We start from the raw sequence: 10523 nt of genomic DNA on the forward strand, positions 1-10523 counted from the left end.
AACAAGTTATGGTGATAGAAATAAAGGCAGTGTTTGCTCCTTCGGTGGTGAGGAGTAACTGGAAAAAGATACAAGAGAATTTTCTGGGGAGGGAATTGTTCTATAATTTGATAGGGGTGTGGATTATACAATTGTATGCATTTGCAAAAAGTCTCACTTAATATTTCAGTATGTACATTATTCTTTAGTCAGAGGGAAAGCGAAACCAAGCATTAATGGGAAGAATGCACTGAAAATGATATTATAGAACCTTATCTGTGTTGAGAGGTGTAAAGAAAAATATCTGGACATGAAAGATAAGGCTTAGCGAGGATTGTTTTTAAACAGTGTGGGCAATTTGAACAGGCTAATATAAAAAAGAGCAATAAAGTGGAAAATTATTTTAAAGAAAGAGTATTGATAGAGCAATATTCCAGAGGGAGCAGAAAGCAATGGTCTTTAATGTTACCAAACATACTTTATGGGTGTTTTTTTTTTTTTTTTTTTTTTTTTTTTTTTTTGCTCTTGGAGGCCACAAAAGAGACATAGCAGACTTGGATTTAGGGACTTAGTTCAATTAATTTATAGTGGGTTATATAACCAGTCATGAGAACAGACTAAACATAAAAATTTCATTAGTTTGGCCCCACGTGTCCTCACAAGGATAAGAGTATCTCTGGGGCCTCTGTAATTGACTTTTCACAAGGCAGATATTTGATCATATTAGAGACATATCTGAAATAGACTCTACCTGACTACTTCGGTAAGGACTTAGCAATGGCAATGCTCATCTAAAATTGTTTTTATAGAGGAAAAGTCAAGCACTGCCAGGAAATTTGCACCAGAATTACAGGGGACTAAGAAGCCTGATACAAACCCAAATTGCCAGATGTATCTGGAAAGAGATAATGCGTCAGAATATGAAATGTTAACTCAAGCATAAACACTTTCATCTTACTGAATTTAATGAAAAAATACTTAGTTATTTATAAAACAACAGAAAGTCAATGGGAAATATCTAGACAATCTGTGAGACATTTTGGCAAAGCCAAATTGCAGCCCCATAGGCTTTGGAATGTAGTAGAATATGTTGACCAAAATTATTAAGCACAAATGAATTGGTTGCATGTGTAGAAAGCATTCCACATATGTTTGTGCAATGCTATTTTGAATTTAATAATGGATGAAAATGACTAGAATTTTTCAAAGAAAAATACTGAGCTAAATAGTGTTGATAACTCTAAAAGTCCAAAAACAAAGCTCTGAAGTGGCAATATTGAAAATTATTTACCTTTTAAACTATGAATTAGGAAACTTCAGTAAATGGACTACATTGAGACCATCTAAGAGGAGAATGCAAATTTAAAATATGTTCAAAAAATCAAAAATATAATAAGAAAAACTTAAATGATTATATTGAGATTTTGGTCTCATTGGGAACAAATGTCTCTATATTTTCATGTAAAATCTTTGGATGTGTTTTATTGTGTACCTTCCCACCTTTTAATAATTACTTATTTAAATGTTTTATTTTTAAAAATAATTCTCTCATTTCCACCCAGTGAAATAGTTATTAAAACCTTATAGATTATTTGATCATATTTTCCTATTACTTGTGACATATCAAGCTGTTTTTTAAAATACAGATATAAGTAATGCATGACAAAGGATTTTCATGATCTTTTAAAATAAAGAATGCAATGGTATATAAAGATCTAATTGTTCCTCAAGCCACTATGACCTACGGGTTTGCCTTAGTCTGCTATGGCTTCTATACCAAAAAACAACAGAAACCTACTTGTAAAAGTGCTGGAGGCCATACATCCAAGATTAAGGTGTCAACAGGTTTGTTTTCTCCTGAAGTCTCTATGTGGCTCACGGATGGCCATCCTCTCTGTGGCCTCATCTGGTGTTTTCTCTGTGTGAATGCATCCCTGGTGTCTTTCATCTTCTTAAAAGAATACTGGTCCAATGGGTTAGACCCCCATCCTATGTCTTCATTTAACCGTAATATCTAATGCCTCTTTATTGACCCAATCTCCAAATACCGGCACTTTGGGGATTTAGGTGTTTACATAGGAATTTGGAGGAAGGGGCACAATTCAGTTTATAACAGGGGTCATATGAAGTCCAATATTGGGGCACCTATAAGATGACAACTGAATAGTAACTAAAGAAATGTTAAGGGAGAATTGTTTTTTTTAACTAATATTAAGTAAATATCACATAATTCCTAGACATATAGGATTGACCAAAGTGTCGTCACAGGATGTCCTTCCATCCCTCACCTGACGAAGGAAAATCATGTCAGATTACCTATTTCTCCTCCTCCTGGATATTTAACCTTTGTGATTTTTCTGGATGAAATTAGGTGAAAATTAACTCTTACGACTTAAGTGCCTCCTAAATAGTGAGGTAGGTTTTTTATAAATTGTAAAAGCCAATCCTGCATATTTTGCCTTGTTTCCTTTTGGACTATGAGATCCTGGTAGAATTGACAGTGCTTTTGTTACATGATGCAACTTGGGGAGACTAATCAGTTGATTTTTTACTACAGTTACATTATATGTTTTTAGCATCAGCTGGTAGGGCCAGAGATACTCTGCCTGTTCCCGCTTTTCTACTAGCTAGCCCTTACTTGCAAGACCAAACTGATTGAAGAAGCACAGAGGGAAAGGGGACATCCAGATAGCTCAGCTTTGTAAGCTGAACAGGTGAAGTGACTCCTATTCTCTGAGAAGAGAAGCACTATTTCTCAACCCTGGCACTATTCTCATTTTGGACCAGATCATTGTTGCCAGAGAGAGGGAAGTCAGCTATTCTATGCATTATAGGATGTTTAGCAGCATCCTTGGTTTCTACTCACCACACTCAAATAGCCACTTCAGTTATGGCAACAAAAAATGTTTCCAGAAATTACTTAATAACAGAAATGTTGCCAGTTCAGAACCATTGCTATAAAAAACGGAGACAAAGGGGAAGCACCATGAGATGGTGTGATGTCTTGTGAGGTTTTAATTTTTCATGTTGGTTTGCTTTGCTTTAGGGTGGAAGAAGTTTGGGCATATCTTAAATTAGCAAAGTAGCTTCTAATTTTTTATGGAGGATTAAAAACATCTGTTTATCTCTTTGCTCTCTTGACATCTTATTCAAATGATGGGGATAGGAAAAACTCAAAGAGATACAAGCCCAGGAAGTGCAGAGAGTTCCAAACAAGAAACACCCAAAGAGACCTATAACAAGACACATAATTAAGAAAGCAAAGCTTAAAGACAAGGGGAGAATCCTAAAAAGCCATAAGAGAAAAGCAGGTAGTTACCTACAATGGTGCTCCAAATAGATTGCCATCTGTTCTTAATAGAAACCATTTATTCCAGAAGAGAGTGGCATGAAATATTCAAGGTAGTGAAAAGCAGGGACCTACAACCAAGGCTACTTTACCTAGGAAGGCTCATTTAAAATTGATAAATAGTTTCCTAGACAAGAAAAAGCTAAAGCAATTTGTTAACATGCAATAAATGTTAAGGGGCTTGAAAAATGAAGAAGAAGAAGGAGGAGGAGGAGGAGAAAAATAAAATGCAATAAATATATATTTATCAATAATCACCTTAAACGTAAATGGATTAAATGGTCCAACCAAAAGACACAAGGTAGCTCAAGGAGTAAGAAAACAAGACCCATATATATGCTGTCTTCAAGAGACCTACCTCAAAACTAAAGATACACACAGACTAAAAGTAAAGGGTTGGAAAAAGATACTTGACGTGAATGGAGAGAAAAAAAGGGAGGATAGCAATACTTATATCTGACGACTTTAAAACCAAGGCTATAGAAATAGACAAAGAAGGATTATATGTAATGCAAAGAATAAACCCCAACAACAGGATATAACCCTGGTAAACATCTCTGCACACAACATAGGTACAACTAAATGTACAAAGCAAATATTGAAGCACACAAAGGAAAGGACCGATAGACATACAGTCACAGCTGGAGATTTTAATACCCCATTGACTTCAATGGATAGATCTTTCAAGCTATAAATCAACAAGAAGACAGCAGCCTTAGACAACACAGTAGATTAAATGGATTTGATTGATAGCTTCAGAACATTTCACTCCAAAGCAGCAGAATATACATAGTTTTTCAAGTGCATATGGAACATTTTCTAGAATAGACCACACATTAGGACACAAAACAAGTCTCAATAAATTTAAGAATACTGAAATCATATCAGACATCTCCAACCACAATGCTATGAAACTAGAAATCAAACACAAGAAGAATGTTGAAAAATACAAAGACATTGAAGCTAAATAAGATGTTATTAAATAAGGAATGGGTCAATGACAAGGTCAAGGAAGAAATCACAAGATACCTTGAAACAAATGAAAATGAGGACACAACAATCCAAAACCTGTGGGATATAGCTAAAGCAATCCTCAAGGGAAATTCATAGCATTACAGGTGTATTTGAAGAAAAAAAAAACCTCAAATAACAATCTCATTTTACATTTAAAGAAACTTCAAAAATAACAACAAACCAAGCCTTAAGTTAGTATAAGGAAGAAAATATAAAAAGTAGAGCAGAAATAAACAAAATAGACTCTTAAAAAATGATACAAAAGATCAATGAATCCCAGAGTTGGCACTTGGAAAAAATTAACAAGATTGACAAATCTTTAAGCAGACTCTGGCCAAAATACAGGCATAGTTGCATATATTTCACTTTCTCGCACAACCAAAAGAAGGATAACAAACCATTTAAGAACAAAGCAAAACAAACAAACTAACAAAAAAAGCCCAAACTGCCAGAAAATCAAACTGCATGGAAGTATGACAACCAAGGAATTAAAGAAGAATCATTCATCAATAACTGAACCTAAAAAACAAAAACAAAAACTTATCAACAACTACAACAGGAAGAGATTCACAGAAATGGAGATCACATGGAGGGTTAGCAGGGGGAGGAGGAGGAGAGAAAGTGGGGGGAAAACGTACAGGGATAAAGAAGCATAATTGGTAGGCACAAAGTAGACAGGGGGAGGTTAAGAATAGTATAGGAAAGAAGATGCCAAAGAACTTACATGTACCACCCATGGACATGAACTAAGGTGGGAGGGGTTGCTGGAGGATGAGAAGGTGCTGAACAGAGGAGGACAAAGGGAAGACAAAAATGGAACAACTGTATTAGCATAATCAATAACATATACTTAAAAAAAAATTTTTAACCAAACTCCTCATGAAAAATAGAGCAAGGAGCCAGATCAATAAAATCAGAAATGAATGATGAGAAACAACAACTGACACCAAAAAATACAAGAGATTGTAATAAAATATGAACAGATTAATAAAATATAATTATAATATATAAAAGTATATATAAACAAATAACACATATTAAAACAATTATATTATTATGTATAATCATTAATATATTTATTAATATTATACTATTACATATTTATTGATATATGAAATTATATGATTGGTTATAATATTATTTATATTTATAATTAATATATAACATGATGTATTTATAATTTAAGATGATTAGAATTATAATAATGTATTAATTACATAACATATTATTGCTACATAATTATTTTGCAGATACTTTTTATTAGATATATCTTCCCAGACAAGGGAAACAAAAGAAAAATAAACAAATGGGACTACATCAAACTAAAAAGTTTTTGAACAGCAAAAGCAATTATCAACAAAATAAAAAGACAACCCACAGAATGGGAGAACATATTTGCTGATAGATATATCTGATAAGGGGTTAATATCTAAAATTCATAAAGAACTTACAAAACTTAATGCTAAAAATCAAGCAATCCAATTAAGCAGTGGGCAAAGGACCTAAAGAGACACTTTTCCAAAGAGGACAAATGGCCAATAAACATATGCAAAGATGTTCAACATCATCAATCATCAGAGAAATGCAAATGAAATCCACAATGAGATACCATCTTACTACGCCTGTTAGAATGGCAATCAAATCAACAAACAAAAAGTTCTGGTGAGGATATGGAAAAAGGGGAACCCCTTTGCACCCTAGGTGGGGATGCAGTCTGGTGCAGCTACTGTGGAAAGCACTATGGAGATAATTCAAAAAATTAAAAATGGATCAACCCTTTGACTCAGCAATCCCATTTTTGGGAATATATCTGAAGGAACCCAAAACACTAATTTGAGAGAACCTAAGCATCTCTACGTTCATTGCAATGTTATTTACAATCACCAAAATATGGAAGCAGCCCAAATATCCATCAGTAGATGAATGTATAAAACAACTATGGGGCATTTGCACAATGGAGTACTGATCATCCATAAAAAAGAAGAAAATTTTACCCTTTGAGACAACATGGGTGGACCTGGAGAACTTTTTGCTAAGCTAAATAAGCCAGTAAGAGAAAGACAAAGAGCATACGATTTCACTCATATGTAGAACCTAAGGAACAAGCTGAACAAACAAGTAAAATAAAGACTCATAAATCGAGAGCAGGGGGACAGCTATGGGAGGGTAGTGTTATGGAGTAAAGGGACCGAGCAGAAAGTAAAAATGACTCATAGACATGTACAACAGTGTGGTGAGTGTTGGGGGGTGGTTGTATAGGATGGCTAAATGGTAATGGAAAAAATACAGTATTTTTTTTAAAGACTAAGGGAGATGGACAGATCTCCCTTAGATTTGGCAATATGGATGTCAAATAAGAGTGGTTTTCATGTACTTGTAGGACTGACAAGATATTTCATAAAGGAGGAAATTTAAGCATTTATCACTTACTGATACCTTGAAGATTGAGAAGGTCATATGGAAAGGACCTAGATTTGAAATAGTCAGTTCCCCAGCCTCTAGGATCTGATCACCAACAAGGAAACAGGGGGCTCAGTCCTACCACTAAGAGGAACTGAATGTTGTCAACAAGAATGAGCTCAGGAGAAGATTTTTCTCCAGTTTCTCAACGAGAACTCAGCCCCACCAGCGCCTGAATTTCAATTTCAAATACACAGTGCATAGTACCTGTACTTCTGGCCTATAGAATTGTGAACTAATAAATGAGTATTGTTTTTAAAAAAAACAAAAAATAAAAAACAGAGTTTTGCTACAGAAGTGTTCTGCAAAATGTAGAGGGGATGTGGATTGTTGGAGGGGTTGTAGAACGAAGAGAGGGTGTTTTTGCAAGAGAGGATGGGACCTAGTGCACAGATGGAAGAACTAGCGTTATGTGAGGACAGAGCTAAATAATGTAGTTTCAGATAAATGTAAAAAGACCCTTTTATTTCCTTTTTTAAATAATATTTTGCAGCTGTACCTAGGATGAACAGATGGATTGATCACAAGTGTTGTTTTAACCCACACTTTCATTGTTCATGCATAACTGTCTTTTAATTTTTTAAATAATTACTTAAAGCAAATGGGAGGGAGAAATTGAACCTAGCAAATAGGGTATCTGACCCTAGAAAGTGAATGAAGAAATTTCTAGGCTTAGAGAGCTAGAAATCAGTTTAAAGTAGGAAGCAAAAAGACTAAAAAAAATAGCCATGAGAAAGTAGAATTTGTAGATTACGTGATATGTTTATATATCTTTTAAACTGCTATCAAAGATGCCCTCCTGTTGTACTTAAAAACCTTGTTTGCATTTCTAAGCTAGAGAATAATTCACCACTACTGATAAATTTGGATTCAAAACATTTTTGTCTACATCTCCTGATAAGTTTTATTTTTAAACTCATTATCTCCTGAGGTAAAAATGACATTAAAAAATTAGTGATCATTTAGGGATCAGTGTTGGGTCTACAGTGCTTGAATGACAAGCAACAGTAACTGCATTTGTGAGTGTTTCATGAACGACTCCCTGGTGTAATCTATACTCCATTTAGTATAAGAGCCTCAGGGGAAATGCGGGGCCTATATAAAATGTATTTTCATAGGTGATTGGCTTAGTTGCAATTAAAATAGTTATATGTAGACATATAAAAAGGCATATTAAGAAGGGTTTTCAACAATGTACTGTCAAGAAACGCTGAAAGTTAAATCAAAAGTAGGAGTTTGGGAAGTTACCTTTAACTTCCTTGGTTGGAAAAAACATTTCTAAGCTGGTGATATATATATATATAATGTAGATTACCTTGGATGGATTAGAGACTATGTTTTTTTGTCACCTTTGGAATTCCTTACATTTTAGCAGAGAAATCTATATTCTCTACTAAAGAGAGAATATCAGCAATACAATTTTGTGACAAAAATAAAGCAGAATGCTCAAAATTTAACAAATTTCATTTTTTAGTGTCTAATTGTGTTGCCACTGAGTGCTGAACCAAACCAAGTCAAAACTGAAGGTACTTGAATAAAAAGAACTTCCAAATGAAACACATGCATTTAGCTAGAGATTTCATTTGAAGAACTCAGAAAATGACAAATATTTTCCAAGCCACATTATTGTTGTATTATTTCTTCTGTAGAAAAAAATGTTGAAGCTTCTTTCATAATGATGCTCAACTATGTGTAAATAATAATAATAAGAAGAAACCACTTTTGGTTAGTTTTCAGATGTTTGGCATCATGTCAAAAGAGGCAAACCTCAGAAGAATAGGGAAAGATTTCATTGAGTTTGGTCATCTGTTTTAAATAACTTTAAAAAAGTTTAAATTTTAATTGTTGTTCAATTTCTTAATTTATTGAATTGATATTTAATTAATTGAATTAATTAAAATAACATTTCAATCTTGTCATTAGCAAGAAAAAGAGATAAATATAACAAAGAAGACATCAGTGTAATTCTTAATAATGGATAAGAAACATTAAACTTTCCACAGTGGCAGTATCGTAGCCAGTGAGGTTTATCCAAGGTGTGATTCTTGCTAACTGAAAAAAACATACTTAAAATATTTAAGTACACAAGAATTGAGATCATAGAAATGGTAGAAATCACAAAAGCCAATACATATGCAACAAATGGTTATTCAATTCTCTCAAACTTGCTAATGTTTTAGGGTATATTATGATGTTCCCGTGTGCCTTCTCTCTGCTTCAGAATTATGACTACTATATCTACCCATTAACAATTGTTTCCATCACTGAACCTTATTTAATCAATCTGCATCTGTGTGTGTACCATATGCACATCTGTTAGCATGATATCAGCATGTCAATTATCCACCTTTTGAAAATATTTTGAGAAACTTTACAATTATAATTGTAATAATATAAAATTGATGTCATGTTTAAGTTACCACAGGTGTTTAGGATAATATTACAAAATAGTAAATTATAAATGATAATCTAGGAATAGTACAAATGTAAAAGTATATTTCACAAGTAGCTATGTTTCTTATGGAATAAAATGAGACTCCNTACCATATGCACATCTGTTAGCATGATATCAGCATGTCAATTATCCACCTTTTGAAAATATTTTGAGAAACTTTACAATTATAATTGTAATAATATAAAATTGATGTCATGTTTAAGTTACCACAGGTGTTTAGGATAATATTATAAAATAGTAAATTATAAATGATAATCTAGGAATAGTACAAATGTAAAAGTATATTTCACAAGTAGCTCTATTTCTTATGGAATAAAACGAGACTCCTTTTTGAAAAGGTAATAGGTACTACATTTCACGTAGTACTGGAAGGTCACTTGAAATGGTGCATTTGAAAGACAGGCTTAATGCAGCTGTTAACAACCAAATAGAAACCATGGGGGGTGGCAGTGTCTTACGTAAAAAAAGTACTTCTTGACTTTAGTTGTGAAATGTTGCCTCATTAGACAATGTGTTAAAAATATTGTCATAGTAAAATAGTCTATTAGAAGAAAGATGAAAAATACATACGATCTCTTCTTTGGGATTAATCCATCTTTTCTTAAATTCACTTTTAATGCAACAGATATAGTTAAGTGCTCTCAGAAAGGTTTAGCTGATCTTCTGCTTTATATTTGAGATAAAACATATTCAGCTGTTCAGAGATGCTTGTGGAGAGAATATCAGCACTGTAAAAAACTCGAGCAAGGTGTCACACTTCAGATGGTCAGTGTGATGATAAATATTACATCAGTGGTCTCATTGTCATTTCTCATGAGAAATGACTGGACATGGTATGATTTCTAAATACCAGTTGTCTGGGTTCTAAATCCAGAGAGTTAGACTTCATTGGACTTATTTTAATTCGAAATAAGTCAGACTTATTTTTCTTTTCAGTAAAATAAGAAAGAAAACAAAAATATAGCATTGAGTAACAGTACATAATTTAACAAGGACAAACAGTTTAGAATACAGGTCTATTTAATTTTCTTTTTTATTTAAGTAAATATGTAAATTGCTAAAGAACATGTATGCCTTTTTATATCATTAGTTAAAATGAATGTAGCTAAAGTTTTATAAATATGTTTGTATGAAATATATGTTGATGTCAAATTCAAAACTTTCCAAAATGTCCCTTTCAAAGATATAGCTAAATTATGGTTTTATTTTACTTCTTTAAATACTTTATTTGCTCCAAAAACCAACTACTTTAACTGACCCCATTCT

At 33.1% G+C, this 10523-nt stretch overlaps 1 pseudogene; it reads left to right on the forward strand.

The window, feature by feature from the left end:
* The first annotated feature begins 8793 nt into the window (after positions 1 to 8793).
* LOC118976084 (uncharacterized) lies at positions 8794 to 8911 on the forward strand (annotated as a pseudogene).
* Positions 8912 to 10523: the final 1612 nt, after the last annotated feature.

Source organism: Sturnira hondurensis, unplaced genomic scaffold, assembly GCF_014824575.4.
Source record: "Sturnira hondurensis isolate 20B ecotype Veracruz unplaced genomic scaffold, ASM1482457v3 Scaffold0020642, whole genome shotgun sequence".
Classification (NCBI taxonomy): domain Eukaryota; kingdom Metazoa; phylum Chordata; class Mammalia; order Chiroptera; family Phyllostomidae; genus Sturnira; species Sturnira hondurensis.